The sequence below is a fragment of the Bos mutus genome, chromosome 6, assembly GCF_027580195.1.
Source record: "Bos mutus isolate GX-2022 chromosome 6, NWIPB_WYAK_1.1, whole genome shotgun sequence".
NCBI classification, from domain to species: Eukaryota; Metazoa; Chordata; class Mammalia; order Artiodactyla; family Bovidae; genus Bos; species Bos mutus.
The window spans coordinates 11,738,670-11,762,632 of record NC_091622.1 but is presented as its reverse complement, the minus strand read 5'-3'; the positions used below and the strand labels follow the sequence as shown (position 1 = coordinate 11,762,632).

The window sequence follows — 23,963 nt, the reverse complement described above, 5'->3', positions numbered from 1 at the left end:
ATTCTTTACCATCTGGACCATCAGGGACACCCAAGAATACTGGATTGGGTAGCCTATCCCTTCTCCAGGGGATCTTCCCAACTCAGGAACCAAACCAGGGTCTCCTGCCTTGCAGGCAGATTCTTTACCAACTGAGCTACCAGGGCAGCCCATATACACACTACATAATGTATTTATATATAAACATATATTCATTTATGTTCAATAATTGCATTATCATATATGAAGAAAAGTCCACACATAATTATGATACATCTGTATTTATCAATTGCACTCACCTCACACTCTAGGAAAGTAATGCTCAAAATTCTCCAAGCCAGGCTTTAGTAGTACATGAACCATGAACTTCCAAATGTTCAAGCTGGATTTAGAAAAGGCAGAGGAACCAGAGATCAAAATGCCAACATCTGTTGGATCACTGAAAAAGCAAAAGAATACCAGAAAAACATTTACTTCTGCTTTATTGATTATGCCAAAGCTTTTGACTGTGTAGATCTCAACTGGAAAATTCTTCAAGAGATGGGCATACCAGACCACCTGACCTGACTCCTGAGAAATTTGTATGTGGGTCAAGAAGCAACAGTTAGAACCAGACATGGAACAACAGGCTGGTTCCAAATAGGAAAAGGAGTACGTCAAGGCTATATATTGTCATCCCGCTTATTTAACTTATATGCAGAGTATATCATGTGAAATGCCAGGCTGGATGAAACACAAGCTGGTGTCAAGATTTCTGGGAGAAATATCAATAACCTCAGATATGCAGATGATGCCATCCTTATGGCAGAGAGCAAAGAAGAACTAAAAAGCCTCTTGATGCAAGTGAAAGAGGAGTGAAAAAGTTGGCTTAAAACCCAGTATTCAAAAAACTAAGATCATGGCATTGGATCCCATTACTTCATAGCAAATAGATGGGGAAACAATGGAAATAGTGAGAGACTTTAGTTTTTTGGGCTCCAGAATCACTGCAGATGGTTGCTTGCAGCCATGCAATTAAAAGATGCTTGCTCCTTGGAAGAAAAGCTTTGACCAACCTAGACAGCATATTAAAAGGCAGAGACATTACTTTGCCAACCAGAGTCCATCTAGTCAAACCTATGGTTTTTCCAGTAGTCATGTATGGATGTGAGAGGTGGACTATAAAGAAAGCTGAGCATCGAAGAATTGATGTTTGTGAACTGTGGTGTTGGAGAAGACTCTTGAGAGTCCCTTGGACTGCAAGGAGATCCAACCAGTCCATTCTAAAGGAAATCAGTCTCCAATACTTTGGCCACCTGATATGAAGAACTGACTCATTTGAAAGTCAGTTTGATGCTGGGAAAGACTGAAGGTAGGAGAAGAAGGGGACAACAGAGAATGAGATGGTTGGATGGGATCACTGACTAGATGGACATGAGTTTGAGTAAGCTTTGGGAGTTGGTGATGGACAGGGAAGCTTGGCATGCTGCAGTCCATGAGGTTGCAAAGAGTTGGACATGACTGAGCCACTGAACTAAACTGTTTTTAATATTATATTACATATACAATATAGTATGTATATTACATATACAAATATATAGCATGTAATATGCATCATAAAATCTCTACATTATATACAATTATACACAAATACACACACCCAATATTTGACATAATTGGTCTATATCAATTTTAAATAAGAAAAAGTAAGCATTAAAAATTGTTGTGACATCAATCAGTATTTTATAATCTTAGCTAAGGATGTATAAATTTTAAAAGAGTAGGAATAAACATGCATTTAGATGAAAACTTTATGTTTTCAGGCCTTGACAAATACTAAGAAAGCATGAGTTTCCAAAATTAGATCAATTATCCTTTATGCACCTAATGATATATGAATTGAAACACTTAAATGTAATACTGGCTTAACAATGCTTCAAGTAAGCACACTGAGCATAATTTAGTGGCTCTTCGGAGCTATTTTCTTATCTTAATTTTTTGCATGCTTTTGAGAATGGAAAGTAACAAACTCGAAAAGTCTATTATATTTTATAATATGAATTTGAGAGAAAAATGTTTTCATTCATCACTTTTAAAATCAAGTCATTTAAAAAGAGACAAACCGAGGGGCTCCCTGGTGGCTCAGTGGTAAAAATCTGTCTGCCAATTCAGGAGATGTGGGTCTGATTCCTGATCTGGGGAAATCCCGCATGTGGTGGAGCAACTAAGCCTGTGCCCCACAACCGTTGAGGCTGTCGTCTAGAGTCCAGGACCTACAGCTACTGAGTCCCGTGTGCCCTAGAGACTGAGCTCAGCAATAAAAGAGCAGCCCCCGCTCTCCACAACTAGAGAAAAGCCCGCACAGCAATGAAAATCCAGCACAACCACAAATAAAAAAGAAAGAAAGACAAAAAAGAAACAAATGAGAATTAAACCCATGGTTTCAAATCATAGCATGGAAGGAAACTTCTGAGATGGTCAGAGAAGCATTGACTGAATCTTGAAGAACAACCATTCTCACAGAGCAGTGACATTAGTGTGGAGAAGGGGGCCGGAAGAATCCTGATAGCATGCTTTCTGTCCTCTCAGTGCTTTTTTCCCCTTTTTTAAATTAATTATTTATTTTACTTTACAATATTGTATTGGTTTTGCCATACATTGACATGAATCCGCCATGGGTGTACATGTGTTCCCTGTCCTGAACTCCCCTCCCACCTTCCTCTAGGTCATCCCAGTGCACCAGCCCTGAGCACCCTGTATCATGCATCAAACCTGGACTGGCAATTCGTTTCACATATGATATTCTACATGTTTCACTGCAATTCTCCCATATCATCCCGCCCTCGCCCTCTCCCACAGAGTCCAAAAGACTGTTTAAAGATCTGTCTCTTTTGCTGTCTTGCATACAGGGTTATCATTACCTTCTTTCTAAATTCCATATATATGTGTTAGTATACTGTATTGGTGTTTTTCTTTCTGGCTTACTTCACTCTGTATAATAGGCTCCAGTTTCATCCACCTCATTAGAACTGATTCAAATGTATTCTTTTTAATGGCTGAGTAATATTCCATTGTGTATATGTACCACAGCTTTCTTATCCATTCATCTGCTGATGGACATCTAGGTTGCTTCCATGTCCTGGCTATGCCTATGCAAATTTTCTGGCAATTGTTATACCAGTCCCAATAAGAATTCCTGTTTTCCCTTCCCTATTCCCTTTCTCTCTTTCCCAAATTGCAAAGTTGTTTAAAGTAGATTGAATATAGAAGTTTGAGTTAAAGATGATAAAGAGGATTGTGGAGAAGGAGGGAAAGTGCAACATTCTACTTTATTTCTTTCTCCATCTCAACTTAAGCAGAAAAAAAATAAACCACAAAGACAAAACAACTAAAACAAAACATTTCATTAAGAAGAGCTTATGGAAAGATGCCTGTACTGCATGGCTAATGTGAACGATACAACTGACAGCTGCTTTATAAGAGCAGAATAATTGCTTTTGAGTCCCTTTCTCTCCTTAACAAGTATAAATACTTGTTTTGAGATTCTAAAAGATCTAGCCTGGCTTTAAGCCCTTTGTCAAGGAAAGAAAAAAAAAACAAAAACAGTCTGGTTAGCTGGGCTTCAAGGTCAAAGGAGGTATGCCTGGCTTCCATTTAAGAGTTCATATAAACAACTCCTTTAAAAATTACTCCTATTCAAACAATTCACACATCATTTGATTAAGTGCTTCAAATAACAAAAAAATGGAACGGAATCAGCTTCTTTGATATTATCAATGTTCTATGATTTCAACTATTCAAACTGGCTGCAAGAAATACTTAGATAAATGAATAAATAATTTTTAAAAAGAACCTCTTGAGATAGTTAAAAAATGAGTTTTGGAACAGAACCTAGGTGTGGTGGTCGGGAGCAACCTGTGTTGGCTGACCCTAGCTTCTTACAGAACACTCGGCTTACCCAAACTTGGAATCGTCTGCATTTAGGTACCGCATGCTCAGTTCTTTCTGCCAGGACGCTGCTGGTGTTGCTCTCCCTCACTGCGCTCTATGCTGGTGGCCTCCAGGTGGTCGAGTGCTTCTATTTAGTTCAAATGTGTCTGTTTTACGGTGCCTGACTAAGGCACCGTTTAATGAAGTATTATGACTACACCAAAGTTGTAGTTGAGGAAAACTCAAACAAAACTATGAGAAAGTATATAATATACTGGTGGTCCTATTAGTTAACTTAAGCATACATGGATAGCTAATTACCTCTCCTTGACTAACTTGTAGTCTCTTCACATTAATATCATTTATTTTTCATACTACATACATTCAACCAATATTTGTTGAATGCCTACTATGTGTCAGATACCATTCCAGGTGCCTGAGACACAGTGATAAGTGAACTGGACTCAGTCCAGTCTGTTCCTCAGGAAACATAGCCTGAATTGGAGAGAGGCATACAGTAATCCAACAGTCAGACACAAATGTAAAAATCACAATTCCACAAATACTACAAAGGAAAGGTGCAGAGGTAGACTTTTCAGGGCGCTGAAAAATAACTGCCTTGATTGTGGGTCTTCTTCTGACTATAGCCGGGCAGTAAGTTTTCACCATCTTGATTCTGCTTATGCGGGTTCCTGACCTATTTCACCCCCCACTACTTTTCCCAGACTCCACCCACACTTTGAAGACTCTGGCTTCTCCACCCCTTCCTCTCTAGTCTGAGGTGCCTCTCAGCTTTCTCAATCAGAATTCCTCCCCTCTCACAGACTCTGAATCATCTTGTGATTCAGCCTTCAACTTGACTTTTAAATCTTTCTGTCTCAAACAGTGCACAGTGGCTTTTTTCTTTGGGTCTTGGCTCGTAGGGGCTGTGGGTTAGGGAAAATGCCCTCAGGATACTATTTAGAAAGAGAGGACGAAAAAATATTCAAAATATACACAAGTAAATACCTTAAAGGATACTCCAGCCATATTAGTAAAGCAAACAGGTTCAGAAAGAGGGAAAGTGAGTGAAGTTTAGGTACAAAGATAGAGTTCAAAGCAATCAGAGATGAGCCAGTTCATGGGAGTACAAGGTCAGGACGGTAACAAGATGGATCCTTAGTTCCATAACTACATGAATATATGAAGTTCTAATATGCCTCCTAAATATTCTAATGGTTTCCTGTGTCAGGAACAAATCCTATTAGACTCCCTTTGATAAAGTAGGCAGAGCAGGTGACTGAGGGTGTTTAGGAGATGAGGGAGAATGAGGATCAGCCAAAACTCCTAATAAAGACTTTTAAAGATCATTTGGTCCCGAAAGTATCTAAAGCTTTTGAAATAATTATCCTTTAATGCTGGATTAAAAGTAAACCCCTTTCTCAGAATACTTTGGGAAAGAGAAGGCATGATAACTGTATTCAAATAATTAAATACATGATTGTAGTAGTATTCAGAAACATCAGGGCAATTGTTCAAGACTCTAGAGGACAGAGGTAGAATTTTGTTCAGCAGAGAATTTTCTGACAGTGGAAGCTGTTTGAAAATAGAAGTAGTTACCATATTAGGCACCTCATGGCAAGGTTCAGAGGCTGCCTGGCCTTATCAGTGGTGAACAGAAATTCACACAGCAGCCAGAGGTTTGAAATGAACTCTCAGCTTTCGTCCCACCCCACGACTTCTAGTGTGGACACTCCCAATCAAAAAAATCTTAAGAGGACAATGGTTTTAAAATATTTTTTAAAGCACACCTTTAAACCATTTAAGAAGAAGTAACACAGCTAAAAATGACTCATTTTGAATTTTAAGTTTCTATAGTGAATTTTTCTGACTTTATATTGTACATATGAGGCTGGTATGCTTTAGGAAAGGAGTTGGAGGTTGAATAAAAAGTAGGAAAGTATTTATTTTTAACATATAATGTTCTAAATGATGTTTTGTTTTGCTGAAATTTCATAAATTTAGTTCTCAACTCGGTTATAAGCCATAAATTCAACTTACCATTTCACACAACACAGACATCATGTTTTTTGGCATGAAGCATGGTTATAGTAGGTAATGTAGAAAAATTTGGAAGTGATTGCCTCTCTTTCTCTCCAATGTTGACTGTTAAAGATCCAGCAAATACTCTTTAATTAAGATAGACTCTCCAAAATAAATCCCTTTCTGCTTGAGTTGTAGCTTCTGGAAGATAAATAATTGAACACAGTCACTGATGACTAATATATAACACTATATAAAATGGCATATCATAAAATGACAATTCAAGCTTTACAAACTGCTCATTTCTATGATTTATATAGCTTTCTGAAGGTATGCTCGATGCCTGAATTTCTCTTTAATGCTCATTCAAGCAGTGTTTGATTTCCTACTATGTGCAAAGCATTATTTTAGATACTCTAAGAAATATGAAGATGTATAAAAGATGTATAAATAAAGTATTTTCCTTTCTAGTGGTTACAGTGTTACAGTAGAAAATAAGACAAACACGCAGAACTAGAACTTAAGGTAGTATCAGATAAGCACATTAATAGTAGTGTGAACCAAATATTCTGGAAATTAGAAGAGGATATGCAGATGACACCACCCTTATGGCACAAAGTGAAGAGGAACTAAAAAGCCTCTTGATGAAAGTGAAAGAGGAGAGTGAAAAAGTTGGCTTAAAGCTCAACAACTAAGATCATGGCATTTGGTCCCATCACTTCATGGGAAATAGATGGGGAAACAGTGGAAACAGTGTCAGACTTTTTTTGGGTGGGCTCCAAAATCACTGTAGATGGTGACTGCAGCCATGAAATTAAAAGACACTTACTCCTTGGAAGGAAAGTTATAACCAACCTAGACAGCATATTCAAAAGCAGAGACATTACTTTGCCAACAAATGTCCATCTAGTCAAGGCTATGGCTTTTCCAGTGGTCATGTATGGATGTGAGAGTTGGACTGTGAAGAAAGCTGAGCACCGAAGAATTGATGCTTTTGAACTGTGGTGTTGGAGAAGACTCTTTAGAATCCCTTGGACTGCAAGGAGATCCAACCAGTCCATCCTAAAGGAAATCAGTCCTGGGTATTCATTAGAAGGACTGATGCTAAAGCTGAAACTCCAGTACTTTAGCCACCTCATGCAAAGAGTTGACTCATTGGAAAAGACCCTGACGCTGGGAGGGATTGGGGGCAGGAGGAGAAGGGGACGACAGAGGATGAGATGGCTGGATGGCATCACTGACTTGAGGGACATGAGTTTGGGTAAACTCTGGGAGTTGGTGATGGACAGGGAGGCCTGGCGTGCTGCGATTCATGGGGTCGCAAAGAGTTGGACACGACTGAGCAACTGAATTGAACTGAACTGAAGACTTCTTCTTAAAGGGAAAACTCAGTTGGGCTTCATGGAGGAAAGAGCATTTGATTGGAGCTCTCAATGATGAGTAGGATTTCATAAGTAAAGATGGGTGTTAGATTTTTATGCAATGACATGAGAAAAGGCAGAGGAGAGAAATGTAAGAAGTAGCAATTAGTTCAGCTTAGTTGGATTTTTTACAAGGGAGTAATATAAAATATGTCTCAGGGTAGATCTAGCATATGCTTGCAGCATCGGGTTAAAGGGTTTAGATTTGAGTTTAGAGAATGGGATGACTGAAATAGTTCTTTAGGAGGCTCAGTCTGGGAACAATGTTCAGGGAGAGAGATGTGAGTAAAAGTGAAATTTGGGGAGGCTACTATGGGAGAACAAGCATGAGGAAAATGGTAGAAGAAATGGAACGGAAGCTCTGGGTGGGAAACATATTGGGAAGAGTGAATCTATAGAATTTAGTGTCTGGGGTTGGGGGCAGTGCAAGCAAGTTGGAGAAGTTTATAATGATTCTGAGGTTTTAAGACAGAACTACTAACCAAACATTAATATATTAATAGAAATAGTGAAGAGAGGATAAAATGTTGGCTTGGGTTTCTGAATCTAGATATCATGATTTTGAGATGCTGATAATATGTCCATAAGAAAAATTTTAAAGCATAAAAATAAGGTGATCAGGCCCTGAAATAGGACATACTAGGGCTTGAATGCTTCCTCTATCTACCATAAAATAGATAAATTGCTTTACCTCTCTGAAGTTTAGTTCCCTTTTCTGTAAAATGGGGATAGCTTTTTCACCTAGTCATAGGTTTGTATGTAGATAAAATAGTTTACACAAAATTCTTCTGGGGCTTGGTGTAATGTGTCTCAATAGCAGCCAGCTGTTCTTGCTCATAACCCTGTTGTTAAGAGGAAAGTGGAAATGTGGATCTAGAAGCCAGCACTAAAAGTGTAGCTTTATATCGTCTTTGGTTTTTTTTTTTTTGGATTGGTAGACTCATTACTTTATTTTTTTATTTTTTTTTTTTGCTATTTTTTTTTTTAAATTTTATTTTATTTTAAAACTTTACAATATCGTCTTTGAAACATGACTGGTTGATGCCATTTTAATGGATGACAACAGATTATCAAACCTTGGGAAAGTAGCCACAGTTAGGAGATGGGAAAGAAGAGGATTCATGAAAAGTATCAGAGAAAGAGTAACAGGAGATACTAGAGGGAAAATTCTTAGAAAATTCATGGAAACCTAAATAGATGCATTTTTTAAAAGAACTTGTAAACAGGGTCTGATTTTGCTAAAATCTTAAGAAGGATGTGGGTGGATAGGAGGCTATTGAATTATTTAGTTCATCATATCATTCGCACTTATCAGAGGAGTATGTCTCTGGATTTTGGCCCTTGGCAAGACTTCCTGCAAACTGTATTTAATTGGTGGCCTCACATTCAGAAGCTTTGATTATGCCTGTCATTCACCACCTCATACCTGAAAGTCTTAATCATCTGAGTTAAGCCATATTCTAGGTTGAAAATTTCTAAAGCCTTCTAGAAACCTTCCGAAGGCATCAGAGATTCTTTAACAGTAACCATCATTCTTATGTTTGGTTAAAATGAATGTAATACTTATACTTTGTAGCTGATTGGCACTTTCTACATTTAATGCATTTTTACTTAGACTAGTCAATTTTATTCTTACAACTACCTTATTAGTAAGGTAGGGGAAAGTATTATATTTCCCCATTTTATATGCAAGGAATCTGAACTTTCAAAATGAAAGAAAACGAATACATAAAAACACCTGGGGACTGAATGTAATGCATAGTCAAGGATTTGCACCAAAACATACACTGATCCATTGCCTTCCTTATTAACCTTCTCTTTCCTTCTTTGAAATCCTTCCCTGTATTCTCATTTAACAAGGTCCTCTCTTCCTTCTAACATCATTCTTTTACTTCTTATTCTCCTCTTGACTTTGTGAGTAATCATTTCAGACCAGAGATGTGAGTCCAGGGTTTATGTTTTATTTGACGTGAAGAAGAAATGATGTGCTCTCTATATAAACCTGATTTTGGCTTTGATAAAGAAAAGACAGAAAGAGAAAGGTGGGGGAAAAAAAAACAACCTCATGATTAGGGGTTTAGCAAAAGCACTAGATAGTCTTGGTTGTCATGGAGACCATGACAGCCACTACTTTATATGCAGATAATGTGCAGGAAGGGTAGACAGGAAGATTAGCTATAGATACAGCTCTTGAATACTGAAATGGAAGCAATAAAAAAGCTTCTGGCCTCAGGAAGTAGGAAGAACTAACACAGGTCACAGCAGGAGAAGAGTCAGAACCAAAGGTTGAGGTAAAGGGTTTATCTAGGATGCCCAGACGGGCAATGCCCATGAAAAAGCTTGTGTGGTAGTCATTAGTGCTAATTCCCAGGTTTTTCTGGATCTCTTTCTCTAAAATGCACGATAGGACTAATACTTCTGGCAGCTGTGTGTGGGAGAGAAGCCACATGACTAGTTCTGGTCAACAAGTTAAAAGAAGTGGCACGTGTCATTTTCAGTGTTAACATTTAACTGCTGGTACAAGCTGAAACTCCAATACTTTGGCCACCTGATGCAAAGTGCCAACTCATTGGAAAAGACCTCGATGCTGGTTAAGATTGAGGGGGTGACAGCAGATGAGATGGTTGGATAGCATCACTGACTCAATGGATATGAGTTTGAGCAAACTTAGGCAGATAAAGAAGGACAGGGAAGTCTGGTGTGCTGCATGGGGTTGCAAAGAGTCAAACACAACTGAACAATTGAACAAGAACAACAAGACCCCCTAGAACTCTATTTGCCTTCTAGCCCAGTGACTGGCGTCATCTATTAGCTTGAATCCCTGAGTAACTGTGATGAGTGAGCTTCACAGTTGACCCTCAATGGGTGTGCAGTGTGAATAAGGAATGCGCCTTTCTTATTTAAAACTGCTGTAATTAATTTTTTAGATTAGTTCTATTTCTTTATTTAACCCCAGTGTTACCTATCAGAATACCTATAGCTCAGATGGTAAAGACTCTGCCTGCAATGCAGGAGAAACTGGTTCGATCCCTGGGTTAGGAAGATCCTCTGGAGAAGGGAATGGCAATCCACTCCAGTATTCTTGCCTGGAGAATCCCAGGGATGGAGGAGCCTGGTGGGGCACAGTCTATGAGGTTGCAAAGAGTCAGACACGTCTGAGCGACTACTACTACTAGTGTTACCAAGCCATCCTGGCTGATACAGCTGGTGAGTGGTAAGGGAAATATGGCAGGCTGTATGTGAGAGGGTATGTAATAAACCACCCCCAAACTTAGTGGCATAAAATAATAAGTGTTGTATTACACTCATGGATTCCATGAGGTAGGAATTCAGAAAGGCAAAGGGGGGCTAGCTTTTCTCTGGCACATAGTGGCCGGGACGACAAGGATGGCTGGGGGTTAGAATCCCCTAGGGACTTCTTCATGCACAAACCTGGCAGTTGGGCAGGATGACTGAAGGACAGGTGAGGCTGGGCCTGGCCACAGAAGCACCTACCCATGTGTGACTGCTCCATGTGGCTTGGGATTTTCACAGTATGGGAGCCAGAATTTGAGAGGAAGCATCCTGAGAAGGAGCATTCCAGTAGGCCTGTGTGGAAGCTCCATGGCCTCTTACTAAACACAGTGTCAGATCTGTGCATTCTATTAGTTAAGAGAGTCGTAAGAACAACCAAGAATCCAGTGTCAGGACGTGTGAATCAGACTTCACTTTTCCATGAGAGGAGTGGCTAAGAATCTGTAGCTATTTGCAAAGTTATTGTGGAAGGGTAAAGGAAAACTTGCACAATCATGGAAGCAAACGGATGTGCCATGTGGTCAAATTACAGTTCAGGTCATAAAAACAAGATCCCATCTCTGTACAGTGTTCTTCAGTTTATAGTACATTTTCATTTGCTTTGCCTCATGCAATCCTTCCAACAATCCCATGCTGTAATGTAGGACTTTTATCTCTAGAATATAAAAAATTAAAACTGATGCTTTTTAATAACTATGGAAAATCCTTAAAGAGATGGGAATATCAGACCACCTGACCTGCCTCTTGAGAAATCTGTATGCAGGTCAGGAAGCAACAGTTAGAACTGGACATGGAACAACAGACTGGTTCCAAATAGGAAAAGGAGTATGTCAAGGGTATATATTGTCATCCTGCTTATTTAACTTATATGCAGACTACATCATGAGAAATGCTAGGCTGGATGAAACACAGGCTGGAATCACAAGATTCCAGATGAAACACAAGATTGCTGGGAGAAATATCAATAACCTCAGATATGCAGATGACACCACCCTTATGGCAGAAAGCGAAGAGAACTAAAAAGCCTCTTGATGCAAGTGAAAGAGGAGAGTGAAAAAGTTGGGTTAAAACTCAACATTCAGAAAACTAAAATCATGGCATCTGGTCCCATCACTTCGTGGCAAATAGATGGGAAAACAGTGGAAACAGTGACAGACTTTATTTTTTTGGGCTCCAAAATCACTGCAGATGGTGACTGTTGCCATGAAATTAAAAGACCCTTGCTCCTTGGAAGAAAAGTTATGACCAACTTAGCATATTAAAAAGCAGAGACATTACTTTGCCAACAAAGGTCCATCTAGTCAAAGCTATGGTTTTTCCAATAGTCATGTATGGATGTGAAAGTTGGACTATAAAGAAACCTGAGCGCCAACGAATTGATGCTTTTGAACTGTGGAGTTGGAGAAGACTCTTAAGAGTCCCTTGAACAGCAAGGAGATCCAACCCATCCATGCTAAAGGAAATCAGTCCTGAATATTCATTGGAAGGACTGATGCTGAAACTCCAGTAATTTGGCCACCCAATGCAAAGAACTGACTCATTGGAGAATACCCTGATGCTGGGAAAGATTGAAGGCAAGAGGAGAAGGGGATGACAGAGGATGAGATGGTTGGATGTTATCACCAACTCAATGGACATGAGTTTGAGTAAACTCTGGGAGTTGGTGATGGACAGGAATCCTGGCGTGCTGCAGTGCATGGAGTCACAAAGAGTCAGACATGACTGAGGGACTGAACTGACTGACTGATAAAAGAGTAAGATAAATTCTGAGAGGAACCAGAACTAAATAAATACCATACCACTTAATGAATAGCTCTTTACGTCTATCTTCTAATGTTTCCCTACACCTTATTCTGAATTAAGCAAATAATACTGAATACTTACTAGATATGAAGCACTCTCTTAGGTGCTGTGAATATGCATAGACAAGCAAGCTATCTTTGTAAGCTAGTAGAGAGGACAAAGTTAAACACAGAAAATAAAACAAAAGAGGTGACTAATAATTGCCCAGTGACAAGGACATACAGAGGGACATTTAGTTGGGACTCTGTAAGTATTTTTAAGCTGAGTTTTAAAAAATGAGAAATATTTAGATCGGTGGGAAAAGGGTGGCCAAATTGCTCCAGTGTGAACAAAATGTGAACTTAAACATTCAGAGTTCCAGAAGACTAAACAGTGGCTGGAGTATAAAGCAAAGAAAGAAGAGAGGAAATCTCACATTGCACATTAGTCAATTCACCTTAAATTGTCTCAAGGCTACCTTTGATGTCTTTATTCTGAGAGCCATGCAACAGGAAAGATTAAAGTTTTCTCATGTATACATCATTTCCATCTCTGGGGCTTAACTCATCATCACTAACCTCTTCACGGCCTCATAAAGTTCTTCAAAGTCATCTTTCCATTGATGGCGTCACTCTCATTGAATGCTACTCTTTTTGGTTACAAACCGCTTTTCCTTCTGACAGAGTCTTTGTTAGGCATTTACCTCCTTATATAGACTAAAGCAGGAATTAATAACAATTTAGGTGGTCTTAAAATTTTCCAGGAAAACTTATTGAAGGAATAGAAGGTGTTATTACAGGAACAGATAGGGACTTGTTAGCTAATTTTATAGAATCACTCCTACTATGATCTAACTCTAAAATAACATTGAAAAAAGTCAAGCATATTCCTTCTAGGCCAGTTTCCAAAAGGATCGTTTTTCTATTCAGCCCTTAACACCCTTCTCTAAGCTGCAGCCTCTTGCCCCACCCTCTCCTCTCTCAAATGACTCACAATCCATTACCTACTTGTCTATTTCCTGTCACCCACCAGTAAATGCTCTTCTGATTACAACGGGGATTAAAAGCTTCGCACTTACAGAAAAATATTATCTCACCAGGATTTTGCTTTGTAACTTTTCATGACCACTAGGAGATAGTGAGCATGAAATGATTAAACAGAAATGACTTTGAACTACTGTTGTTAGGAATACTTAATGCATTACATTGAAAATATAATGGCACTGAGCACATGGATCTGGTTTCATTTTATGCTCCAACAGGAAATTACTTCCTCGCCGAAAGGCGTTTAAACCCTTGTGAAGTTCCCACAGCATGGAAAAGAATATTGGGTCCTGCAGAGACAATGAAACAATTAAAGCAGAAGACACTGATCTTGGCCCTAAGAACAAAGCATCATTCACGTGGCCAGTGTGTTAGAGCAGATATGACAAGCGCAGACCTTTCTGTAGAAATCAACTGATTCTGAGAAAATCAACAAAACTGCAGTATCTGACACATGATAGCAACCAAATGATTATCTATTAAGAGAAAAACCAAAACTGGAAGGCTATATTTTGGGCAAGTACATAAACATAATTAAAACCTGTTAATAAGAGCCTGAAAGGTTAAAAACAGATACCGTAGCCCCAACTTAGTAGGACAGTGAACCACCGGTGACATAGAAATAGAATTCAAACCCTACACACCATAGTAAATCAACTATATTTAAGTAAAAATAAAAAAGAAAGAAATAGAATTCAGTCTAGCAACAAGAGTTTAAAAAAATATCAAATCCTTTATGAGAATGTGCTAATATATCATGTATGCAGAATGTATATATAAGGTTACATGTTAAACTTGGCGTATTTCTCATAACAGAGTATGGAGGAGCATGTGTCTTCAGCTGTGTCTGACTCTTGTGACCCCATGAACTGTAGTCCACCAGGCTCCTCTGTCCATGGGATTTCGAAGGCAAGCATACTGGAGTGGGTTGCCATTTCCTTCTCCAGGGGATCTTCTCAACCCAGGGATCCAACAGAACATGGGTTCAGTTAATTTAAATAAACATTTTGGTCATGTTCATTAAGCTCATAATGAAACAACTCATTGTTTAACATGGATTCCTAGATGCAATGATCATCAGTTCAGTTTAGTTGCTCAGTCGTGTCCAACTCTCTGCGACCCCATGGACTGCAGCACGCCAGGCTTCCCTGTCTATCATCAACTCCCGGAGCTTACTCAAATCCTGGAGCTTACTCGGTGATCATAACTGCCATTAGATTTAAGATTCTGGTGCTTGGATTGGCAAAAGCAGGAGAAAGAAAGTAATAGAATTAGGTCTTTATGCTACATGTAATTCTGTTAAATTAGAGAATAACTTGAGGCTTGGACAGGTAGCTTGTCCAGCGTTACCCACACTTGTCGAGGAAGAACGAGTCTCTAGGAACAGAACTGTCTGGTTCTAATGCTTAGGCTATTTCCTGAATAATGGAGAATAACGCTGCTGCTTCAAGTCCTTGAGCCTGTTCTGTGTATAAGGCACTACTCACAATAATTTTCCTAGTGGATAGAAGCAAAATTTCTGTATTTACACACTAAGTATTTTTGTCTAGACATTGGCCCCTCTTGATCGTTAGTTGTAATATCACACTATTTTTTTTAAAAGAATTATCCACTTGTGATGATAAGAGTTTACAAACAATGTTGCTGAAAATAACAATTCTTCACTTTAAAATTTAAGGAAAACAGTGCAATTGCATATCTATCAGCATGCTTAGAACTTTACTGTCTGGCTAAATGTAAAGTCTTATGCTGAATGTCTGACTGAAAACGACATTCAGCAAAAGTATTAAAGATGGTGATAAATATAATAAATTCTACCTTTGAAAGGTCATTTTGGTTCAGAGGAGAGCATCTTCGCTTATGATTACATAATTATGCCAAAATGTTTTTGCAAGAATGAATAGGCAACTATGTCTCCATCTTAAGAGTTATGACTTTGGCAAAATGCATAACTTTCAGGGACTTTTAGGATCTAAGGGAAAATTATTCTTTAGAACTGTAGACATTAATAATATCTAGTGGGAAAGATATTTTCAACAGTTAGCACTTTTAGAATAGGCATTAACTTAAATGTTTTTAAACTATTCACATAAAAGAAAATATATGTCAAATGGTCAAAGCAATGATTTTTCTTAAAGTCTTGCATTAGGGAAATGATACAGACCAAATTAAGTACAGAAAAATAAGCAAATTGCTTTAGTGTCTCTAGTCTCTCTCTTCCACTTTTGGCAGCATCTAATTTTATGTAGTTAACTTTAACGTTAAGTCAACCACTCATTCTTTTCCACAAATACACATGAAAGTCATATGGTAAATATTTTTTAGGGCATGTTTGATCTCTTGGACCAAATTCTTGACAAACTACTCCTATAATAGTCCCAAGAGCACTAAAGAGGTGTCTGCTGTTTTCAAGGGCAATCAGCTAATTAGCAGTGGACCTGCCGTGATCAATTTCAGGCATTTTGAAGTCAACCCCGACTGAAATGGACACACTGGATTATCTTGCTGAATTTCGCATAGCTAATTCAAATGCAGTTTAATGATTTACAGACAAAGCATCCCATCTTGTTAAGCAATGTAGGTGGACATCCACTGACTCAGGAATCGTGTCATTCAAGAGCAGCCAAATGTGTATGTATACATCAAAGGAAAGCATTAACACACTATGATAAAGATTAACAAGTAGTCTTTAAGACTAAGTATGTTGCAGATGTGTGTTTGTATCAGTAAATATATTTTGGTGCAAGCTTTTTTATATTTCTTGGTTTACTGAAGCATGTTAATACTGCTATTAGCATAATAATATTGGAGAAGGAAATGGCAACTCACTCCAGTATTCTTGCCTGGAAAATCCCATGGACTGAGGAGTCTGGCTGGCTATAGTCCATGGGGTTACAAAGAGTCAGACACAACTGAGCGACTAAGCACACATATAATGAAAATGTAATTCACATGCCTATATGTAACTTAAACAGGTTGATAAATAGTATCACATTGAATTGTTTTAAATTAAGAATATGCTGTGTATGGTTGTAGAAACTTAGATCATTTGGGCCAGAAGGAATACTGGTCTTCAGTGCTATAGAATAATGGGAAAAGGGAAGAAGCTGGGGCCAGGGCTGAGGAAATTCACCCCGTTTTGTGCCTGGGTTCCTGGCAGAGGGATGGCCAGCATCCAATATCTGCTGTTCAAAGGGTAATGAAGGCAGCCTGAGATCCTGGCTTGACAGAGTAAGGCAGGAAGGGTTTGCAAGAAGACCTGTAGTCAGCACAGTGTAGATGGCCGTGTCGTGGTTCCAGATGGCCTCTCCCTAGGCCAGGATTACAGAGAGCAAGATGCAGCCAGGACCCCACGCTCTAGTCTCAGTGGGAGACAGTGCTGTTAAAGGCCAGAAAAATCGCAATTGTTACCAGGGTTGTGGGCTTTGGAGTCAGTCAGACCTGGATTATAATCCTGGCACTCCCAGCTACTCATCGTGTTTTGTAACCTCTTTAAACTTAACCTCTCGAAATCCCAGCTTTATCACTGGTAAAGTAGAGCTAATAATATTTATTCCAAAAGAATTTTTTGGAGACTAAATGATGTATAGAATCTAATGACTAAGAGGAAGCACAGCAGGAATTAAGAATGGAAAGATAAAAAATGTAGGTTTGGAGCTGGACTCCTTGAGTTTGGATGCTAGTTTGTGTTTTGGGGGCAGTTTACCCTCTTTGGCCTCCATTTTCTCATCTCTATACAAAGAATGCTAAGTAAACCTATCTTTAGGGTTTGTTGTTAGAACAGTGCCTGATATATAGAAGTAATTAATGAAGTTAATTATTTGTAATGTTAAATCAACATACAAAATATTTTTTATTGTTGCTATTATTTTGGTTAATAGGGCCAGTCATATGGAGAGCTAAACATGGTGCTGATGAGGGGAAAGCTGACTAGCAAGTATCTGTGAAACCAGGGCTCTGTCTAGGTTGAAAAACCACAAGGCTCATCCTAGCTGGATGAGGAATCTGTGCTGTTCATGTGCTATTTGCTATCACCAAGAAAGAGCATGTGAGTAGTAGGACACACTGCTAAATGAAATGTCCACCAACTAAGACTCAGCAGGGTAGGGGAAGTGAGGAGATAAAGACCATGTAATTGATCAGCATTGTAGTCAAGGCTATGGTTTTTCCTGTGGTCATGTATGGATGTGAGAGTTGGACTGTGAAGAAGGCTGAGTGCTGAAGAATTGATGCTTTTGAACTGTGGTGTTGGAGAAGACTCTTGAGAGTCCCTTGGACTGCAAGGAGATCCAACCAGTCCATTCTGAAGGAGATCAGCCCTGGGATTTCTTTGGAAGGAATGATGCCAAAGCTGAAACTCCAGTACTTTGGCGACCTCATGCGAAGAGTTGACTCATTGGAAAAGACTCTGATGCTGGGAGGGATTGGGGGCAGGAGGAGAAGGGGACGACAGAGGATGAGATGGCTGGATGGCATCACTGACTCGATGGATGTGAGTCTGAGTGAACTCTGGGTGTTGGTGATGGACAGGGAGGCCTGGCGTGCTGTGATTGATTGAGTCGCAAAGAGTCGGACACGACTGAGCGACTGAACTGAACTGAACTGATAGTTTTAAGAAGAAAACCACATGGGTCTGCTTAAAATTTTGTTATTTCTTTCTCAGAATTACTGCTTCATTCCTGGCTTGTTCTGTGCTGCTAAGAGGCTCCTGAAGATGCGTCAAAATAAGTCATTCCTCACTGGGACCATCACTTTAATTGCATTTTTAAAAAGTGTATACTAAAGAACATGGTTATACACTCAGTTTCTCAGTGTCCTGGTTTCCTTAGCTATAAAATGGAGGGATTGAATGAGAAATTCTGTAATAACCTTTCAATTCATAAATTATATGATTCTATGGTCATATACCATATTTGGCATTCCTTAGGCCACCTTCAGAGACTAGGACATATGATTGTTGTAACCACCTTTTAATAAAGTCCTTATGGAACTCCATGTAACTAAAAACCTTTGGATTAGGTCCAGGGTCATTAAAATAAATTTTGTGATACAGTGGGCTCTATTCTATAGAGATTTTAGGTTATAACATGTGTGCTTTAAATAAAGTCATTTATAATGAACTAAACCCTGAGGGAGATCTGACTTTTTCAATATGTTCTGTCTTACCATGTTCTATTAGATGGTGGAAATGCCTACAAAGGAAGTTACCTTGACACTTACATCAGTGATTCCTACTGGAAGCTTCTCACTTCACCTCATTCTTTAAGTCTTTAGCTGTTCTGAATTCTGTGTCAGGCAAACTCTGAAGTACTCGGCTTTGTAGATATCACATGTCTCAATAATTATCATTACTTTTTCAAAAGCATTTTACTTCTTTATCCTATAAGGCATTAAGTCATGGTAACAGTAGCTGACATCTCCTGGATGTGTGGTGTGTGCCCAGCTCTGTGCTCAGTGTGACCCATTGCATTTGCTCATTCAGTCCTCAGGAGAACCTTTCGAGGCAGTATCGTTACTCCCATTTAAGCCTTTGAAAGGTTGAAAGTCTTGTTCCAGGTCACATAAGTGGTTAAGTCAGCTACCAAGTTTATGCTTTTCATCACACAGCTTTCTTGATGAGCATGAGGAAGAGGCTGACAATGAGGATGTCAAAAGCTTTTGCATTTAGATATCTGATCTTCACTAAGAGAAAAATCTCAAGATACACAAGTGTACTTTATTTGAGCATTGTAGCTATTTTGTAGAAATTGTGGATTCTTTCTTATGGCAAATATTTTGCTTTCCTTAGGTCTGTTAACTATTTTTTCTCAGATAGAGTTTAACTCTATTTTTACAAAACTATAATTCATCCATGCTTTCAGAAAGTTTGGCTTATACAACTTTCTATTTGGAAATGGCTTATACAACTTCCCTGGAGAATCATTCCCTTTTATACTCTTGAAATATAAATTATTTTGAGTTCTCTCTATCCTCAAAGAGCTATTATTACTAACTGAATCTTTATCATCACAAATAGGCCAAAGGGTAAGAGGCTTTTATTGATACTGTTCATTAAAATATTCATAACTAGGAATTTTAGATGCATTCCCTGTTGAATGTAATCAAGCTATGGTTGCATTTGTGTGTCTTTTACCTACTTATTTTTCTTAAAAGTAATTTTCTAAAGTATAAAAAGTATTAGACTTTACACACGTATTTTTGTTTTGATATAGGATGGGTGATGGGAAGAGGGCATGTGATATAAGATTTTTTTTCCTCTGAGATGCCTGTCAATTAACTATTTAAGCAATAAATTGAGGCATTTGGGTTAGATATAGTGGTAGATACATGGGAATAAAAGAATATTTGGTCTCTAGGGCAACAGGATATATATTTAAAGGAATAAAGTGCAACTTGCAATGTGGCAAAAGAATACTGACATTACTATATGTTTCTAAAAGAGGGGAATTTGTGTAGGGTCGTTATGGAAGATAAAACAGAAAAGGTAAGAATTCATCTTGTGCATAAAGGGTGAACATGAATTTGATTATGGGAGGGATACAATGAACTAAAACCACAGGCAGGACCATGACATAAAGACATGCTCAGGATAGCAACTAAGTCCTCTTGGCTCACAGGGAAAGTATATGCAAAGGCCAAGTTAGAGACAAAATGAGAAGTGTAGCTTGCATTCAGATAGTAAAGAAGTTTGAATGATTAGTGATGAAACTGGATCCTAGTCAACAATTCTAATTCAATTCTAATGTAGGTGGGGGTTTCCCACATCAAATAATGTTCCAACAGCAGCTGGGTGTTTATAATTCAACTCCACTCTGACACTAATTACCCAAAGATGGAGTCAGATCTCACAGGATGAGGGCTCAGTCCTGTAAGACTGCCCTCTTCCTCCTACTTTGGATGTCAAATGCAAGTCCAAGTTGCCACCGATGCTTCTGATGGATCAGTTACAGATTGAATGTTCCAATTGCTCCTCCCTGGGTTTTATTAATTTGCTAGAGTGGCTCACAAAACTCTGAAACGTTTTACTTACTACACTGCCAGTAATTATTATACAAGGATATACGACTCAGGAACAGCCAGATGGAAAGATGCACAGGGTAAGGTATGACCATGCCACCTCCGAGTGCTGCAGTCACTCCACACCTCCACATGTTCGCCAGCCTAGAAGCTTTCTGAACCCTTCCATTTGAGATTATATGAAAGCTTCATTACATCAGCATGATTGATTAAATCGTTGGCCATTGGTGATAAATTTGACCATTAGACCCTCTCCCTTCCTAGGAAATCAGGGGGTAAGATTGAAAATTCCACCCTCTATTTATATGTGGTTCCTCTGGCAACCAGCTCCCAAATCTTAGGTGCTTTTCAGAAGTTACTTCATTAACATAAACTCTGATGTGATTGAAAGGGCTTTGTTATGAATATTAGGACACTTGTGCTAGACACTTCCCTTCCAGGCGTTAGTTCCTATTATCCTCATGGGATTCATTTTCAGGGGGTGATGCTACATTACCCATTCACCAATGAGGAAACTAAGAGAGTGTGTTACTTGTCAGGGCTCACGGACCCAGTGACATCAGAACCAAGACCGAGTTCAGACTTGTGACTTGAGATACAGCACAGATTCCATCAGACTCTACTGCAACTTACAAAGAGTGGAAGATTCTCAATGATGGCTTTTTCAAAGGAAGGCAGACATAGGATGAGGGTCACAGTGAGAGATATTGCTCAGAAATTTGAGGATATTGAGTATTTGGGGATACGGAAATCAAGGTGCACAGTGAAAGACAGATCATTCCAAGTAGAGGGTCAGGGCGATTTGAACTCCAGAAAAAAATGGATAAGATATTTGATTTTAGTATCATATCTTCGCCAAGCATCATATCTTTCTTTTGGTGAAAATCATTATTCTAATAGGTTGGTGGTCTATGAAATACAATACATGACTTCATACATGTCTCTGCCACTTACTAAGTTGTTTAATCCTGAGTGTCGTGCCTGCTCTGCCCTCAACTGTAAAATAGGGATGATAGTTTCACAGTGTGTCTGTGAGGAATCAGTGAGTTAAACTGTAAAGTAATACTTAGAATGATTCCTAGAACTTAGTAAGCATTCAATGAATATTTACTAGTATACCTATCATTAATTATAGTAATAAGACAATGCACTTTCCAGAGTATTTGAACACTTTGGGGTTGTCTTAGTCAGGGTTCTCCAGAGAAACAGAACCAATGCGACATATGTATGTAAAGATGTTTATCTTGAGGATTTGGCTCACACAACTGTGAAGCTTTAGTTAGTCCAAAATTCAATGGGGGAGACTTGGCATGCTGGAGACTCAGAAGAGTTGCAGATCACGTTCAGTCAGTCATGCTGGAGATCCAGGAAGAGCAAATACAGCAGTTGAAGTCCAATTGTTTCTTGTTGGAGAGGTCAGACTTCAGTTCCTTTCTGGACATCAAGTGGTGGGATGCAACCCACCCACATTATGGAAGGCAATCTGCTTTACTCAAAGTCTGCCAATTTAAATGCTAGTTTTATCTAATAACAGCCTCACAGAAACATCTGGAATAATGTCTGACTGATATCTCAGTTCATTCATGTTGTTATAACAAAATACCATAGACTGGTGGCTTAAACAACAGAAATTTATTTCTCATAGTTTTGGAGGCTGGGAAGTCCAAAGTCAAGGTCCTGGAATATTCAGTGTCTGGTAAAGGCCCTCTTTTAGGTTTGCAGTTAGCTGCTTTCTTGCTGTATTTTGACCTTCTGGGAGAGGGAGCCAGAGACAGTGATAAGAGTCTCTTCCTCCTCTTGTATGTGTGTGGGAGCTCAGTTGTGTCTGACTCATTGAGACCTCATGGACTGTAGCCCACTAGGCTCCTCTGTCCATGGAATTTTCCAGGCAAGAATACTGGAGTGGGTTGCCATGCCCTCCTCCAAGAGATCTTCCCAGCCCAGGGATTGAACCCACGTATCTTGCATCTCCTGCATTGGCAGGTAGATTCTTTACCAGTGAGTCATCTGGGAAGCCCCTTCTTCCTCTTATTAGGGCACTAACCCCAACATAGAAACTCCATTCTCATGACCTCAATGAACCACATTACCTCTCAAAGGTCCTACCTCTTAAAACCATCATGTCAGGGGCAGGATTTAACATATGAATTTTGGGCAGGGTGGAGCATGAACATTTATTCTACAACTGATATCTGTACACTGTGGCCCAGCTAAGTTGACACATAAAATTATCGATCACAGTAGTAAATCACCTTAGCCTTTGCATCACAGGGTTTGCCTACTTGGTCCACTTACTTAGTAGCATAGAAAAATGTACCTATAATTGTACCCTGGAAGTCAACTATCTATTGACAGAGTATGTCCTTCAGAGTATACTTTTTTATTCTTTTGTCTCATGATTTTAAAAGATTTTTTTCCTCACTCCTAGTATATTTAACTAGTGGGACCAGATATTGAATCTGAGGTCTAGCTTTCTGGGGAGGAATTCAAAAGCATCTTCCTTAAAATACATGCTGCTGCTGCTAAGTCGCTTCAGTCGTGTCCGACTCTGTGCGACCCCATAGAGGGCAGCCCATCAGGCTCCCCCGTCCCTGGGATTCTCCAGGCAAGAACACTGGAGTGGGTTGCCATTTCCTTCTCCAATGCAGGGAAATGAAAAGTGAAAGGAAGTCGCTCAGTCGTATACAACCCTCAGTGACCCCATGGACTGCAGCCTACCAGGCTCCTCTGTCCATGGGATTTTCCAGGCAAGAGTACTGGAGTGGGGTGCCAATGCCTTCTCCATTAAAATGCATGCACACACACAATTAATGTTTGTTCCTTTAAAATAATTCATAATGAACCTACCAAGGAATACAAGCAAATGGAGCTAATGGAAATTTGTTCAGATTAGATTTTAACTTTCTGTATTCTCGTGTGTGAAATCTGACTGTTCTATATGCAAAGTTAAGACCTCCAAGACAAGAGGTTTATATCACATGTGATGTTAGCGTTGTCATCATTTTATAATTTCATTTGCGCAATCTTTTTTTTTTTCCCGACCAGGCTTTTTCTTGAGCATAGCTGTTCTCATTCTTCAACAGAGTCCCTACTACAGGAATGGACATGAATCTGTTTATCTGTTAATAATCCTGAGTCCTTATTGAGTGACTCACCCTTCACTCAGGGGTCTCTGGAGCCTCTGTCACAGCCAGTATGCTGGCTCTGTGAGTATCCTTTCTGGTATGTGTTTTACAATGACAGTCTCAAGTAAGAAATTATTATTTTTTTTCCCCTGAGGTTAATAAAAGGGCTTATGATAGAGTTTGTAGTTCAGCTGAAGTCCAGTAGTACAGTTATTTTTCTTTCTTATCACATGGTTTGCAGTGTTTTTCCTGGGATGTTGGCTTGATGCTAATTTTTAACATCTTTTTCTTTTCTGTTTTAAATTGTAAAATTAATATCTTTTCATTGTAACTAGTGAAATGATAAAAAAATTAATAAGGACAAGCTAACA

At 39.0% G+C, this 23,963-nt stretch overlaps 1 protein-coding gene across 1 annotated transcript in view; it reads right to left on the bottom strand.

Moving 5' to 3' along the window:
• Positions 1-287: 287 nt before the first annotated feature.
• LOC138988209 (uncharacterized) overlaps positions 288-23,963 on the bottom strand; it is a 179,096-nt gene continuing 155,420 nt past the window's right edge. Inside the window, exons 3-4 of the mRNA XM_070371949.1 lie at positions 5,929-6,111; positions 288-418 (exon numbers count right to left, since the gene is read on the bottom strand). The gene's annotated coding sequence lies outside the window, so the exon portion shown is untranslated. The remainder of the gene's footprint in view (positions 419-5,928; positions 6,112-23,963) is intronic.